This window comes from Oryctolagus cuniculus, chromosome 15 (genome assembly GCF_051225735.1).
Source record: "Oryctolagus cuniculus isolate XC-2025 breed Fujian yellow rabbit chromosome 15, ASM5122573v1, whole genome shotgun sequence".
Classification (NCBI taxonomy): domain Eukaryota; kingdom Metazoa; phylum Chordata; class Mammalia; order Lagomorpha; family Leporidae; genus Oryctolagus; species Oryctolagus cuniculus.
The window spans coordinates 19050569-19064983 of NC_142881.1; the positions used below are offsets into that span (position 1 = coordinate 19050569).

At 51.2% G+C, this 14415-nt stretch overlaps 1 long non-coding RNA gene across 9 annotated transcripts in view; it reads right to left on the reverse strand.

Annotated features, from left to right (window-relative positions):
• The window catches only part of LOC149121922 (uncharacterized), a 90427-nt gene that overhangs the window by 50638 nt on the left and 25374 nt on the right, over positions 1–14415 (reverse strand). For 5 of the 9 annotated variants that reach the window (XR_016221552.1, XR_016221551.1, XR_016221549.1 and 2 more), the window contains one exon: positions 7970–8122. The exons of 3 other annotated variants lie outside the window; for them this stretch is intronic. This is a non-coding gene — a long non-coding RNA (uncharacterized LOC149121922). Of the gene's footprint in view, positions 1–5075; positions 6595–7969; positions 8123–14415 lie in introns of those variants that run through there. One more of the 9 variants, XR_016221554.1, reaches the window with a different exon arrangement.

A 14415-nucleotide genomic window follows, 5' to 3' on the forward strand; every position in this document is an offset into this window, starting at 1 on the left:
GGTATATAAGGCATACACTTCAGTGACGATGAGTGATTGGGAGGTTTCTCAATTTCCCCTTCACTGTTTTCTGGAGAACAGCTGGCAAGGGGCAGGGGTACTTCCCAGGCTTCAGTTCCTTTCTGGAGACCTTTCTGGAAGGATCCTGAAGGGACCTAGTTCTCCATGGCTCTTCCGGAGCATCCCAAGCCTCGGCAATAGCACCAAACCCTACCAGCAGGCACGGCCAAGTGTGGAGCCAGGCCACTCTGCCTGCAGAGGCCAGGAGTCCTCGGGAGGCCCTCAGCTGAAACCCCCACCCTCTCGTCTTGACCTGACCTTCCATGCCTGGGACCAAAATGACCTCCCGTGGCTCCTCGGGATGGCATTGGGTTACCAGAAGTAATCAACAAACTGGCGTTATGAACTCAAGAGCTCAGCAGGCTGCCTCGCCCCGAAAACATATTTGCACTTTCACCGGGTTTTCTGGAGACAGTTGAGTAAATCAAGGGAGCAAACACAAAGCCATTCTCTCCCCCACATACCCACCGGGGACGGGACAGGGAACTACAGAATGTGAGGGTCCCACGTCGCAGCCAGCTGCAGGTAAGGTCTGGTTAACCCCATCCCCCTGCCCCCGCAGGAAGAGCAGAGTGCTGGTGACTGCACAGGACCAAGGACACTTCTGAGTGTTGCTCACTGGCTTGTAAGGGGGACTCCTGGGCTATGCGCTCTCGCACGCGCGCACTCGCTCTCTCCCTCTCCCTCTCTGGCCCCTTTCATTTCCGTATTCCACAATTACACTCAGCTGTGCAATTCACCAGCTCAGCTCCAGTTTCCCCACCAGAAAGGCACATGCAAGCGGCAGATTGGTGGGTAAATACCACTTCCACCCCACCCAGTTAATCCCACACATTGCCCGAACTAGGCCAAGGCATGTGCGGCTGTCATCATGAGTCTGGTGGTTATTGGATTATCCCTCAGCTGCATTCCCTGAACTCAAAACTGGACATTTGAAACAAAATGACAATCCTTTCCGATTGAGCCGGAGCAGGGCCCAAGAGGCACCTGCTTTGCTGGCCGACAGCAGGCAGGCTGAGCATCCCGACACGGCTCTGTGCTTAGCAGCCTTGAGGGAGGCGGGAAGGGTCAGGGGCTCCACGCCAAAGAGGAGCAACCTCCCTGCAGCCTGCTCAACTGGGCCAGACCCAGCTTTCGGGGCATTCTCTCGTTTGCTTTGCAAGGGAAGCAGAAGCTGCTCTCTCTACAAATGATGGACCCTAGATCCAAGGAGGTAGGCTGAGCATGCAAGAGAAGAGGTTTGCGGCTCCCCTCAGCTCCAAGGAACACACAGAAAACAGCGTGTTTCAAAGGCTCAGTGCCCAGAATGCCTTGCACCCACTCATCCATGAAGTCTTCTCATTTTCCCAATTAGAAGTGGCGGCCTCTCTGCAGCTCCCATCCCAGGAGGGCGCTGTTCCCTGCCACTGCCCCCCTTAGGTCAGACACAAACACATCTGACCCTCCTGTGGACTGAGAGCACCTCAAGGGTGCCTTGTCCGTCTTGGATCCCAAGTGCTACCGTCAGACACCACAGTGACCTAGGGGGTGACACAAGAGGAAGCCACATGGACAGAGGATGTTTGCTCCTCCCCAGGGATGCTCACACTGGGAAGACCCCCCAGATACCTCGCTCCCATCCTCCAGGCTGGAGGGACCACAGGGCTGCCCTTGCCTACTCTTCATAACTAACGCCAAAGTCAAGGCTTATATTATGTAAACCCCATGCAACCTCTTAGTCGTGGGGAGTTATTTGTCTTGAAAACACACAACAGCTGTGCATTCCACAGTCAATTGTACATTAATCATGCATCATCCGGGCAAGTGCCATCATCGCTTCCAAATCTGCCGACACACAGGTGGGCACCCAGCTTCTCAGCTGCTGGGGACTAGAGGCAGCTCTCTGACTTCCAGCTGGCCCCTTTCTCTGGCTATCAAGCCTCAGACATCTGTCTAGGAAGATTGGCAACTGTGCAGTCCCTTGACTGTGGCTGCCGAGTTACATAAGGGCTTGAGCACCATTTCACAAAGCCAGACATGCTGTCTCTGGCCCTGCAGTGATCTCAAGGTACCCACCTCAGCGCCTCCCTTTCTCTTCTCTCTTTCGGTCTCTGCCATTCTCCCTCTCCCCTCTCCCCTCTTTCTCCCCTCTACCCTCTTCCCTCTCCTCTCTTCCTCCTTCTCTCTCACTCTCCCTCCTTCTCTTTCCTTCTCTCTCTCTTTCTCTCTCATCCAGAAACTGAGGGCAATGAAGATGGGGGGGGGGGGGAATAGACTGCAAATATTAACTGGATACAAAGTAACCAGTAGTTCAGATTGGCTGAAGACCTACTATGTGCCCGGGGCTTCCCAGGACCCGGTTCTAAGCTCCATTAACAGCCTGGCAGCTGAGCCGTGTTATCCCCATTTGCAAATGCTGCAAGCAAAGAAAGCAGAAATTAAGTGACTTTCCCAGGTCACACAGCTGGGAAGTGACAGAGCCTGGATTCAGATGCTGAACCAGGCGATTCTGAAACGACACTTGCTGTTCTGCCCCATTATCCCAGAGGGCCCTCCTGAAAGTGCTATTGCCTGGCTTGGCACTCTTAACCCGGAACTGCAAAACTACTCAGCAGCCAGGCCGGGCCAGGCCAGCTCAGGGCACAGCAGTGCCAGAAGGGCCATCAGCACAGAGCAGCCTGTGAGGAAGGGTGTGTGGAAGGAGACTGTTGCAAAACATTCAATTAATGCACTTGGGGGAAATTTATTATTGGAGAAATTAAGTGATTCCATTAGCCTCCTGTCGCTTTCCCAAATAAACCTGTCAGAGTGGGGAGAGGGGGGAGAGGAGATGGGAGAGTCTCTGTTTTAATTTGCTTTCTTGACGATTGCCAACCCGGGGCCCGGGCACGGTTTGCCCACAGCAAGGGAGCTGGCGGCCGTCCCACCCAGCCCTCTGCCACCACAGCCCCTCTGCAGCCACATTTCCGTATTGGAACAAAAACAGAGCCCAGCTCAGGGACGTGGGGCAAGCACCCAGGCCACACAGAAAGAGACCGGAGGCCTGGGAGCCACAGCCAGCTCTGCCACCCACTGCCCTGGCGCCTTGGGCAACTCACTCCCCAACTCGTAAATGAGGTTCTGCAGTGGTCAGGCCCTCCCGGGACCAGCCCCTGAGCACCAGCTGACTTCAGCTTCCCATACTCATGCATCTCAGGAGCCTCGGCATAGGAGTGGGCTTAGAACGCGTGCTCTGTCCACGGCGGGGCTCCCCAGACATCCTCCCCACGGGGTGTTCCTTTAAGTGTGGCTCAGAGGGGGCACAGGGCAGGGCAGGACAGGAGGCTGGGCCTGAGTCTTCAGGCAGCGCTTGGGGACCATGTCACCTCCACCATCCACAGCATGGCACTGTGAAATCCTCCCATACGGTCCTCTCTCAGTGTCCATGGGGGCTTGGTTCCAGGACCCCTGAGGATACCAAAATCTGCAGCCACTCAGGTTCCTTAAGTAAAATGGTGTAGTATTGCATAAAACCTGTGCATGTCCTCCCGTGTGCTGTAAATCATCTCAGGCTTTCTTACAGCCCCTGATACAATGTAAATGCTATGGAAATTGTTGTTACACTGCACTGTTTTGGGAATGACAAGAAAAACGTCTGTATGGGTTCAGTGCAGATGCTATTTTTTCCTAACTGCCACACGTGGCTGGTTGAACCCATGGATACAGAGGGTGAATGTGTCCAATTAAGTGATGACTGTGATGTGAGATTTCTCCCTTAGCCAAATGCATGACTAGATCTCAACCAAGGGAGAGGGAGCTGCACCCTTTTCATAGAAAACCTAACTCTCTAGAGAGAGAAGCCGTAGCCAGCCTGGGAATCCCAATGGAAAGAGGCCAAACCATGCTCCTTTGCCCAAAAGCTCTTAAGTCCTCCGCATCTCCGCCTTTTCTCCCCAGAGGTGAATGGCACCAAGGAGTAAGAGTAAGAGAGGACCTGGTCACCAGATCCACCGTCCCCCAGATGCTGTGTCCACAGAGAGCCGCCCTCCTTCCCTGGGCACATCTTTCTTAGCTATTTCCTTGTCTGGGGTAACAGCCTGGCTCATCCCCTGTGGACAGAAACTACAGAGATCTGTGTTCCAGCCACTGCCACATGAGGCGCTATGTGAGACCCTCTAGTGGTTCAGGACTCCACCAGGGAGTCAGGGTACTTCCAGCTCCCACCAGATACAGAACTCAAAGCCTAGGGGGCCTGATTCTGTCCTCACAGAGGCACCAAGACAAGTGGCTGCCACCAGGAAGTTAACGCAGCTCCCTGGTCCCCACCGGCGTATCAGCAGTGACACTGCCTCCTGGGTACAGTATCTGATCCACCTCCAGCCCACAATGAGGGCTTGCCCAGCAGATCCACAGCTAGAAGGAAAATATGTCTTAGGCATATGGTATGTGTGGTTTTCTGAGTCAACAAAGAGCTTGGGTTACCACCAAGTACTGCTCAACGTGAAGATGTGACGCTGGGGGAACCAACAGACACAGGCTGGGAGAGGATTGGATGCCTAAATCCTGGTTCCTGCTCACCTGGCAAGCCTGGGGTGGGGCAATGGGGAAACCATGCCTATCTCTCAGATGATGGCCACCTGGGTTCCCTACTCAGGAACTAACCATTGCCAAGCAAATCCCCAAAAACAGCATGTCTCAAACTTTAATGTCGAGGCCAGCACTGTGGCACAGCGAGTTAAAGCCCCAGCCTGCAGCTCCCATATCCCATATGGGCGCCGGTTCGAGTCCCAGCTGCTCCACTTCCAATTCAGCTCTCTGTTGTGGCCTGGGAAAGCAGTAGAAGATGGCCCAAGTCTTTGGAGACCCAGAGGAAGCTCCTGGCTTCTGGTTTCAGATCAGCACAGCTGAGCTCTGGCCATTGCGGTCATTTGGGGAATGAACTAGCAGATGGAAGACCTCTCTTTCTCTGGCTCTACCTTTTGCTGTAACTCTTTCAAATAAGTCTTTATTTTTTTAAAAAGATTTTATTTATTTATTTGACAGGTAGAGTTACAGGAGAGAGAGAGACAGAGAAAGGTCTTCCTTCTGTTGGTTCACTCCCCAGATGGCCGCAACAGCCGGAGCTGCACCAATCCGAAGCCAGGAGCCAGGTGCTTTTTCCTGGTCTCCCATGCGGATGCAGGGGCCCAAGCAACTGGGCCATCCTCCACTGCTATCCCAGGCCACAGCAGAGAGCTGGACTGGAAGAGGAGCAACTGGGACTAAAACCCGGTGCCCATATGGGATGCCGGCGCTGCAGGCGGAGGATTAACTTAGTGTGCCACAGCACCAGCCTCATAAAATAAATCTTTTAAAAAAACTTCAATGTCACACAGATCACCTTGAGAGCTTAGCAAAATGCAGATTTTGATATAACAGGCTGGGGAGTGCCTGGAGAGTCTACATTTCTCACAAGGTCTCAGGTGATAGTGATGCTGCTGGACTCTGGGGAGCAATGCCCTAAACTCTCTGAGCCTCAACTACGTGTATAAAACGGGGCTCAGAGCAGTTGCCTTGCAAACTGTTGGAGTCTTGATGCCATCACATAGAGGAAGCACTCAGCAAAGGGTCTGGCACACAATCGGGCATGTGTTAATAAACATGAGCTTTGCCTTCCCTGTACCTCCACACTAGCTACAGAATGGGACGGGCTGACCCCTGAGCCAGCTGTTCTTGACCTTATTTGGCTAACAAACCCTTCTGATATCCTAATAAAAACTCCCAACTCCTGATCAGTGAAAACGGAGTAGGCTGTGCTATAGTAACATAAAAGTCCAAAATCTCCATGGTTGAGCACAACCAAAGTTTCCTTCCTGAGCCTAATTCATGTCTGGCTTCAGTGACCAGAGGCTCTGCTCCTTGGAGTTATTTGGAGGCCCAGAGTGATGGAAGCTCCATCTCAACAAACACGTCCAAGTCCATGATCATCATGGTGGCGGGGGGAACACAGTGGATCACACGTGGGCCCTACAATGTCTGCCCAGAGGAGACGCATGCCCCTGCCACCACCATTTCAGAGGCCAAAACAAGCCCCAGGGTGGGCAAAGCCTCATTTCAAAGGGTACGGGGAAGTACAATCCTACTCTTTGCCCAGAAAATAAGGAAGAGCTGGAGTATCCGGTGAAGAATGCTAATGACCAAACTGCTTCCCAGGGGGAAGAATGCAAAGATAGAAGCTCACCAACAGTTCTAGGAGTCACCAGAACTAATACCCCCTCCCCAGCCCAGTCTACCCTGAACACTTTCTGAGCCTGGTCAAAGGCTATCTGGGTGGCAATGGGGCTCATTCGTTAACTCAGCAACTGTTGATTGAGTGTCTTCCATGTCAGGCGCATTCTGGGTGGGCAACAAAACAGGTCATGTCCACGTTTCTCACATGGCTGAGATGCTAGAGGGTCAGGATGGGTCAGGAAATGCAGGCAGATGGTAGGCATCCTCAAGTAGTAGACACAGGGTGGTGATGTCGCCGAAGTAACGAGAAGTTGGGAGGGGTACCTCGGCGGGTGAGCTGCAGGGTGGCCGCTCTGAGGGGTGAAACTGAAAGAGGAGAAGCATCCACGCATGTGCTGTGCTACAACAAAAGCATTCTGGTGCCAAGGCCATGCGGCAGGAGGAGCCCGAGCAGGCTGGCTGGGTAGGCAGAGAGGGTGTCGAGGCCTTAGTGAGTGAAGGAGGCAGTGGATGGGAGACGGGATCAGGCAGCGCAGCAGGGGCCTGGCCAGGCAACCTTCGGGGAGGCACTCATGTGGCCTAACCCAGGTGCCGGTGTCCTTCCCCCATTGCAAGGGAAGTCCCAGAGACTCCAGAAATATGCCAAGGAGTCAGCCAGACGCTCAGGACAACAGAGCTGAAACTGAGGTCAAGGCCTTGCGGCAAATGACGCCAGTGCTGAGCCCAGCAGGCGAGGAGAAGAAACCTCCCCGTAAACACCCACCGTTCCTGTCCTCTCTCTGCCCCGCAAGATCCAGCTTGAGAGCTCCCTCTGTAACTCAGCGTATCTCTCGCTTCTCTTACCTGAAGACCTGTGCTTGCCCTTTCGGCTGCCTGGTCTGGCCTCCTGCTCTCTTGCCCACAAGCTGCGATGCTGTTCCTCTCCCTTCAATGCCATTCCTTTAAGCACTTAGTGACACAGATCACTCTTCCTGTAAAGCCCACCTCCTTTCTGACACTCTGAAGACCACCGGCAGCAGAGCCAACTGGTGTCTTGAATGTTGTACCTTTCCCTGCGGTATTTGGCCTAATGCTACAGGTTACTCTTTCATGCAGGGTACTCATCGTTGCAAGGAAACTGGAAGCTCTGTTAGGGCAGGAGTGATGGAGTGGAGCAGGCACCACTCTTTCTCACACACATACCAGAGCACCTTGCACAGAGCTGGCACTCAGAAGATGGCTCGTGGCTTTGAGCCAGGCAGAGATGGGTGAGTGTATCCATTCTGCCCTGTGTGTCCAGGCCCCACATCTGTCCAAGTGCTTTCTTGTCTTTTCATCCCCAGTGCCCCGACAAAGGGCCTGCAGCTGACTGTGGAATAAACCACCAGCCTCATCCTGCCTTTGTGATGTTGGACGGGTGACGCGACACCTCTGAGCCTCGGCTTCCTCTTCAGCCAGTGATGAGGATGACGTGAGTTCTGTCCACAGGAGGTTGTTGTGAAGACCAAGTGCAACAAAAACAGCTCTGTGCAGGCCTCACATATTACACGTAGCTGAACGAGTACCTGGCCGTCTCCCAGGGCACACCACACCCAGTAGAGAAGGATGTGAACTGGGATTTGGGGGGCCACACCCTGCTCCCCTGAAATGGGCCAGACCGCAAGCTCAGAACAGCCACAGGGCTGTGCTTCTGGGAAGAGTGCTTGTTCTTTGGAGGAATAGGGTCCCCTCTCCTACCATGTAGGATATCGACTCTACTCACCCTCTAATTCGTTCTCCTGGGCACGTGAGAAGCAGGCAAGGGGAGTTTCAGCAGAGCTTGAGCAGTAAGTCTCACGTTGTGTTCTTGGTCCCCAGCCTCCTTGCTGGCTTGTTATGGGGCTTAAATGGCCTTCCAGCACTCTGCTCCGGCTTCCTGAAGATTCAGCATATCAAAGATGAGTCCTGGGTCCTACAGAGCTCCAGGAAAGGATACTGAGTCCCTCGCATGTTCCAGACAAGAGGCCCAAATCATCCTGAGCATGAACAATGCACACAATTGCACACCAACCCTACTGTTAGCACCTACACGAGGAATCCTCACCCTGCTGTGTCCCAGCTGTGAGGTCCTGCACAAATACTCAGTCCTTCAAAGTTTCTGGTTCCTCCTAGAACTACATCATAGGATTGTGCTAAGGTGGCATCCAAGTACTGCTTTGTGGGGCACCTAACATCATCTCCAGATCATGGAAGAGCTCAATATAGTTTATCTATTTCCATTACTATGCCATCATGACACAGGTAATGCTGTGGCTGAAAAGAACTTCTAAGATCAATCCCATTCACAATAGCTACAAAAACAATCAAATACCTTGGAATAAACTTAACCAAGGACATTAAAGATCTCTACGATGAAAATTACAAAACCTTAAAGAAAGAAATAGAAGAGGACACCAAAAAATGGAAAAATCTTCCATGCTCATGGATTGGAAGAATCAACATCATCAAAATGTCCATTCTCTCAAAAGCAATTTATAGATTCAATGCAATTCTAATCAGGATACCAAAGACATTCTTCTCAGATCTAGAAAAAATGATGCTGAAATTCATATGGAGGCACAAGAGACCTCGAATAGCTAAAGCAATCTTGTACAACAAAAACAAAGCTGGAGGCATCACAATACCAGATTTCAGGACATACTACAGGGCAGTTGTAATCAAAACAGCATGGTACTGGTACAGAAACAGATGGATAGACCAATGGAACAGAATTGAAACACCAGAAATCAATCCAAACATCTACAGCCAACTCATATTTGATCAAGGATCCAAAACCAATCCCTGGAGTAAGGACAGGCTATTCAATAAATGGTGCTGGGAAAATTGGATTTCCACGTGCAGAATCATGAAGCAAGACCCCTACCTTTCACCTTACACAAAAATTCACTCAACATGGATTAAAGACTTAAATCTATGACCCGACATCATCAAATTATTAGAGAACATTGGAGAAACCCTGCAAGTTATAGGTACTGGCAAAGACTTCTTGGAAAAGACCCCAGAAGCATAGGCAGTCAAAGCCAAAATTAACATTTGGGATTGCATCAAATTGAGAAGTTTCTGTTCTGCAAAAGCAACAGTCAGGAAAGTGAAGAGGCAACCAACAGAATGGGAAAATATATTTGTAAACTATGCAACAGATAAAGGGTTGATAACCAGAATCTACAAAGAAATCAAGAAACTCCACAACAACAAAACAAACAACCCACTTAAGAGATGGGCCAAGGACCTCAATAGACATTTTTCAAAAGAGGAAATCCAAATGGCCAACAGGCACATGAAAAAATGTTCAAGATCACTAGCAATCAGGGACATGCAAATCAACACCACAATGAGGTTTTACCTCACCCCAGTGAGAATGGCTCACATTCAGAAATCTACCAACAACAGATGATGGCGAGGATGTGGGGAAAAAGGGACACTAACCCACTGTTGGTGGGAATGCAAACTGGTCAAGCCACTATGGAAGACAGTCTGGAGATTCCTCAGAAACCTGAAGATAACCCTACCGTTCAACCCAGCCATCCCACTCCTTGGAATTTACCCAAAGGAAATTAAAATGGCAAACACAAAAGCTGCCTGCACCTTAATGTGTATTGCAGCTCAATTCACAAATGCCCATCAACAGTAGACTGGATAAAGAAATTATGGGACATGTACTCTATAGAATACTCTATAGCAGTCAAAAACAATGAAACCTGGTCATTTGCAACAAGATGGAGGAATCTGGAAAACATTATGCTTAGTGAATTAAGCCAGTCCCAAAGGGAAAAATATCATGTAGGGGGGGAAAGCCAATGTAATCCATAAACTGTACTTTGGTAATTTATATTTACTAAATAAAAAAAAATCAAAAAAAGAAAAAAAATGTAGTATTTTGATAATTATGTAACACATTCACATGGTTTAGTCAAAATAATAAAGCAGCACACAAAAAAAAAGTACAAGGGGGCCTCAAAAGTTCATGGAAAATGGGATTGAAAGATAATGTTGTTTAAAAAGAAAACCATGAAATTCATGCACAGTTTTTCATAATACGTATTTTCCATGAACTTTTTGAAGCCCCCTCATATGCGGCACAGGCTCCCTCCCAGATCTTTTCTTCACCCTTTCAGGCTGGGCTCTGTGTCCTGGGAGGCCCAGCTCCACAACCTGCATGAGCAACCTTTCCATGGTGTCTGCCTTCCTGATGGTTGCAGCCAACAAGAGGGGCTAACAGAAACCAGAAGGTTGGAGGAGAGAGAGGCCAGAATACTTATTTCCCCAAAATTATTCCCAAGTCATCTCCAGGGTCTCTAAGACACTACTGTGCACAGAGAGAGATGGTGCTGGAAACAGCTACACCAAAGGCTCCCAGGATGGGAAAAGAGAAGAAGGTCTGGGGCATGCACAAGCATAGAGGAACGGCTCTGGGATACAAGTTGAAGTTTACATTGGGGTGGACACTTGCAGAAATACGGGCAATCAATGGCAGATTGGTTCCTAGGGATCCACGCTTCCTAGCCATCTGTTTCTGTGTGTAACGTGGCTAAATCCCTCTCTGGCCAAGAAGTCTGGCTGAGGTGAGGCGCACAGGAACAGGAGAGCACGATGCTTAGGAGCACGGGGTGATCTCCAGCAGTGCCAAGTTCAAGTCTCAAACTGTGCCATTTCCTAACTCATGACCACAATAAATGCTTTCAGCCCTCTATGCCACCCCCCTTCCATGTAAATGGGGGTTATGTGAACACTTCCCCCAGGAGGCTGATGGGAGCATGAGAAGGAAAGTGTAGCATCTGTCACAACGCCTGGCACCTAGTCAGTGCTCAGTAACTGTTACCACTCACGATGAATAAAGGCTCCTGTGACCAAGCAGCTGGACAGAAAGGCCAGGCGCCATGCTGTGAGGACCAAGAAAGCCAGAGAAGTGATTTGGCCATGTGTCCTGAGACTGGAAAGGAAAGGTGAAGCATTCTTGGGGGTGACGTCAGAGGAACAACAGGGATAGTTTGTGAGTCACTCCTCCTCCCTTCCTAGGGAAATCTGCCCTGAACATGAGTCTAAGGGCAGCCCGGCAGCAGAAGCAGCTGAGACCTGCAGGGCAAAGCCCCGCGCAGTAGACAACCTTTGCAAAGTTGAGGACAGAAGACTTGCACCACAGACGTCCCAGAGTGAGGGCGTAGTCTAGGCCCAGGTGTGTCTCTCTAGGCCCTTCCAGATTGTTACAGAGAAGCCAGGGGCTGAAGGTGACTGGGTTGCTGTCCCATCCAGAGGACTGAGAACCCCTGACACCTCACTGCCACGCTCTGCATCCAGATGAGACCCTGGCATTCGAGGATTAAAGGAAAACATCATCCCAATAAATGACGAGATGGGGGTCTCAACAGGAAAAATGAAAAGTATTTTTTTAAAAAATCGGAAGTGAAAAATACAAATGCCAAAGTAAAAATCTCTCTAGATGACAGTAACATCCAAAGGAGAGAGCAGAAAAAATCAGTAAACTGAAAGATTTATCAAAATATTAATCTGAAGGAAAGAAAGGAGAGTTAAGAAAAATAAACAGAGCAGCCAAGACTAGTAGGAAAATACCCAATGATTTTGCACAGCTGTAATTTGAGAACTAGAAAAGAGAGTGAGATTAGGACAAAAGTATACTTTTTGTGGAAAAAATCTAAACTTGGTGAAAAATAATGACTTACAGAACCACAAAGCCCAGTCTGTCAGGGTTCAATAAGTAAAGAAATAAATAACAGCACGACCTGACCCACGACAGCAAATTGCTGAAAGGCCTTTTTGGTTTGCTCCAGCTCTGCTCTCTCTTAACCAGTCTGATCTGTGCACTCCTATGACTCACAGCTTCTCCGGACCCGGAGGCAGAGTCATGGCCCCAGAGCTTGGTCCCCAGGGAGACAGGTGCCAGGAGGAGCCAGAGCCATGGGGCCAGTGACATGAGTTTGGGCACATGCAGCATGACTGTACAGACAATATCTGGGCCCAGGCACTCACCACTGCCCATGCCGTGCAAAGCCGAGACCAGCGTGAGCTATGTTACGAGGAACACCCTCTGTTTCTCTGCAGAAATACCACCGTCTCTTGATGAAACACTCGGTCAGGCTCCCCCTCTGCCTTTAGCCTCCTTCAGCTTAAAGAGTAAGCTGATTTATTCAAATTGTACTGATTCAGATGTCAAAGTCATCTTTAAAAAATGCTTCACAGAAATATCCAGCATAAGGTTTGACCAAATTATCTGGGTACCACAACCCAGCCAATGACGCAAAATCGGCCACCATACCGCCATTCTGATAAAATGTGTCTCACGGGGGAAGAGCCTGCACAGCACAACCATGAAGCAGAGAACATCAGCGAAGGTCTGCAGGGGACCATGACCACCAAAGTCCAACAGGCTCCGGAGCAGCCTCAGTGGAAGAAAGGGGTCCCAGCCTTCCGCGGGAGCATCTCCCCAACCAACGTCACGTGACTCACCTGGCATCCTGACCCAGCTGGTCTGGGTAGGCGCCTGGGAGTCAACAGTTCTCAAGAGGCCCCAGCACCTGCCCACACTGTGGGTCTGCAGGCCACCTGTGGAGCAGCAGGACAAGAGGGGCTTAAGAGCCAAGATTCCCAATCCCAGCTTGACCCCTCACTTCTTGTGAGCTAGGGGGAGGGTGGAATGCCTACACCTTCACCAATCTCACTCTCCCCATCTATAAGCTAAGAGGCAGTGTGGACGTCAAAGGATGCGGATGAGACTCCAAGAGAAAATGGTCATGAAGGTTGTGGCACTGAATTCGAGTTCACCAGAAGTTATCAGCCACCTCCCCTACTGTACCAGATTTTAAAAGAGTAACCACCAGGTGATAAATAAATCTCAAGTCCACTGATCAACAGGATGACACGTGAAGCCACAGGAAGAACAGTTGATGATACTGAGAACTTTCTCCCCTGAGACGAACAAAGGTAGGAGGTGGAAGGGGAAAAGGAACTGGGGGGATGGGGGGCGGTAATGAAACACGCCCTGAGCATGCTCCAAATGGAGGGTACACGGGCTTGAAGCAAGCATTACCCTGCAAGGCTCCACAGGCAAGACACAAACCAAGATGTAGGGCTTCCTGAGATGTCCAAATGCGACAATAACAAAACCTGGGGGCAGCCGAAGCTGACTGAAAAGGAAGAGAGCTGTGGCCCGTGCTGCCCGACACCCTGCTCCCACCACCCCTGCACCAAACAGCCAGCAGTGGGGTGCTACGAGCCCATGAGACACCCCCTCCCCCGCCCAGCACCAGCACTTCCAGAACTCGATGAAGCTGTCAGTGGACTCCCTGCACCTGGCCTCCTGCCTCCAGCGCCCTGGCGCTCCAGCCCTGCCACCCAAGGCTCACATCCGTGAGACACTTGGCACTAAGTTCCAAGCTTAGTCGTGGTGCATCTGACAGTTTATTCAGATGTCTTCCATCCCATCACCAGGCCCTCGGGGAGCCAAACGGGAAAAGAATCAGGACACGTGCCGGCCAATGACGAAACAGCCTGCCCGACGCAGAACCGGTGGGCTGCCACTTCCTGCAGACCCCCAGACCACCATGTTGTCAGGACATCCAGACAGCCAACTGAGTGATCACAGGTGGGATACCTAGTGATACAGCCCCTAGAGTGCTCCGTGGCCCAGTCTCTACCCCAGAACCCTCCAGGCTGCTTCACAATCTAGCAACTGAAGAACGAACGCCCAGCACAGCAGGGCCTCGGTCTGCACTGTGTGAGTCACCAGCCGTAGAGGAGCTTGGACAGCACTTACACCTCCTGGGTTTGTCCTCAGGACCCCAGCCAGCTCCAAGGCCTCATGCACGTGGCAGGAGTTCCTTCCACACTGAGCACAGCCTTCCCTGGGAGCTGGGAGGACGAGGGACGCCACGGCTCCCCAAGCGCAGCTGGCAGCGGAACAAGCCCTGGCAGCCATGGCGAGCAGGATGCCGGGGGTCCCCTGGGAGTACACACCTGCCCTCCCCAGCGAGAAGAGGCCTCCTGACTGAACAGGCAACAGGACAGTCGGATGGGTTCCATTCTGGGTCCCTGATAGCTCTTAGCTCCATTCCCCGCCTCTGCCTCCCTCCCTCCACCAGAGCAACAATCCTGGCCGAGAAAGAGCGTGAGGAGGGCAGAAGCAGAGTGGGCTGAGAGTCTCGAGGCCCCGCCGCC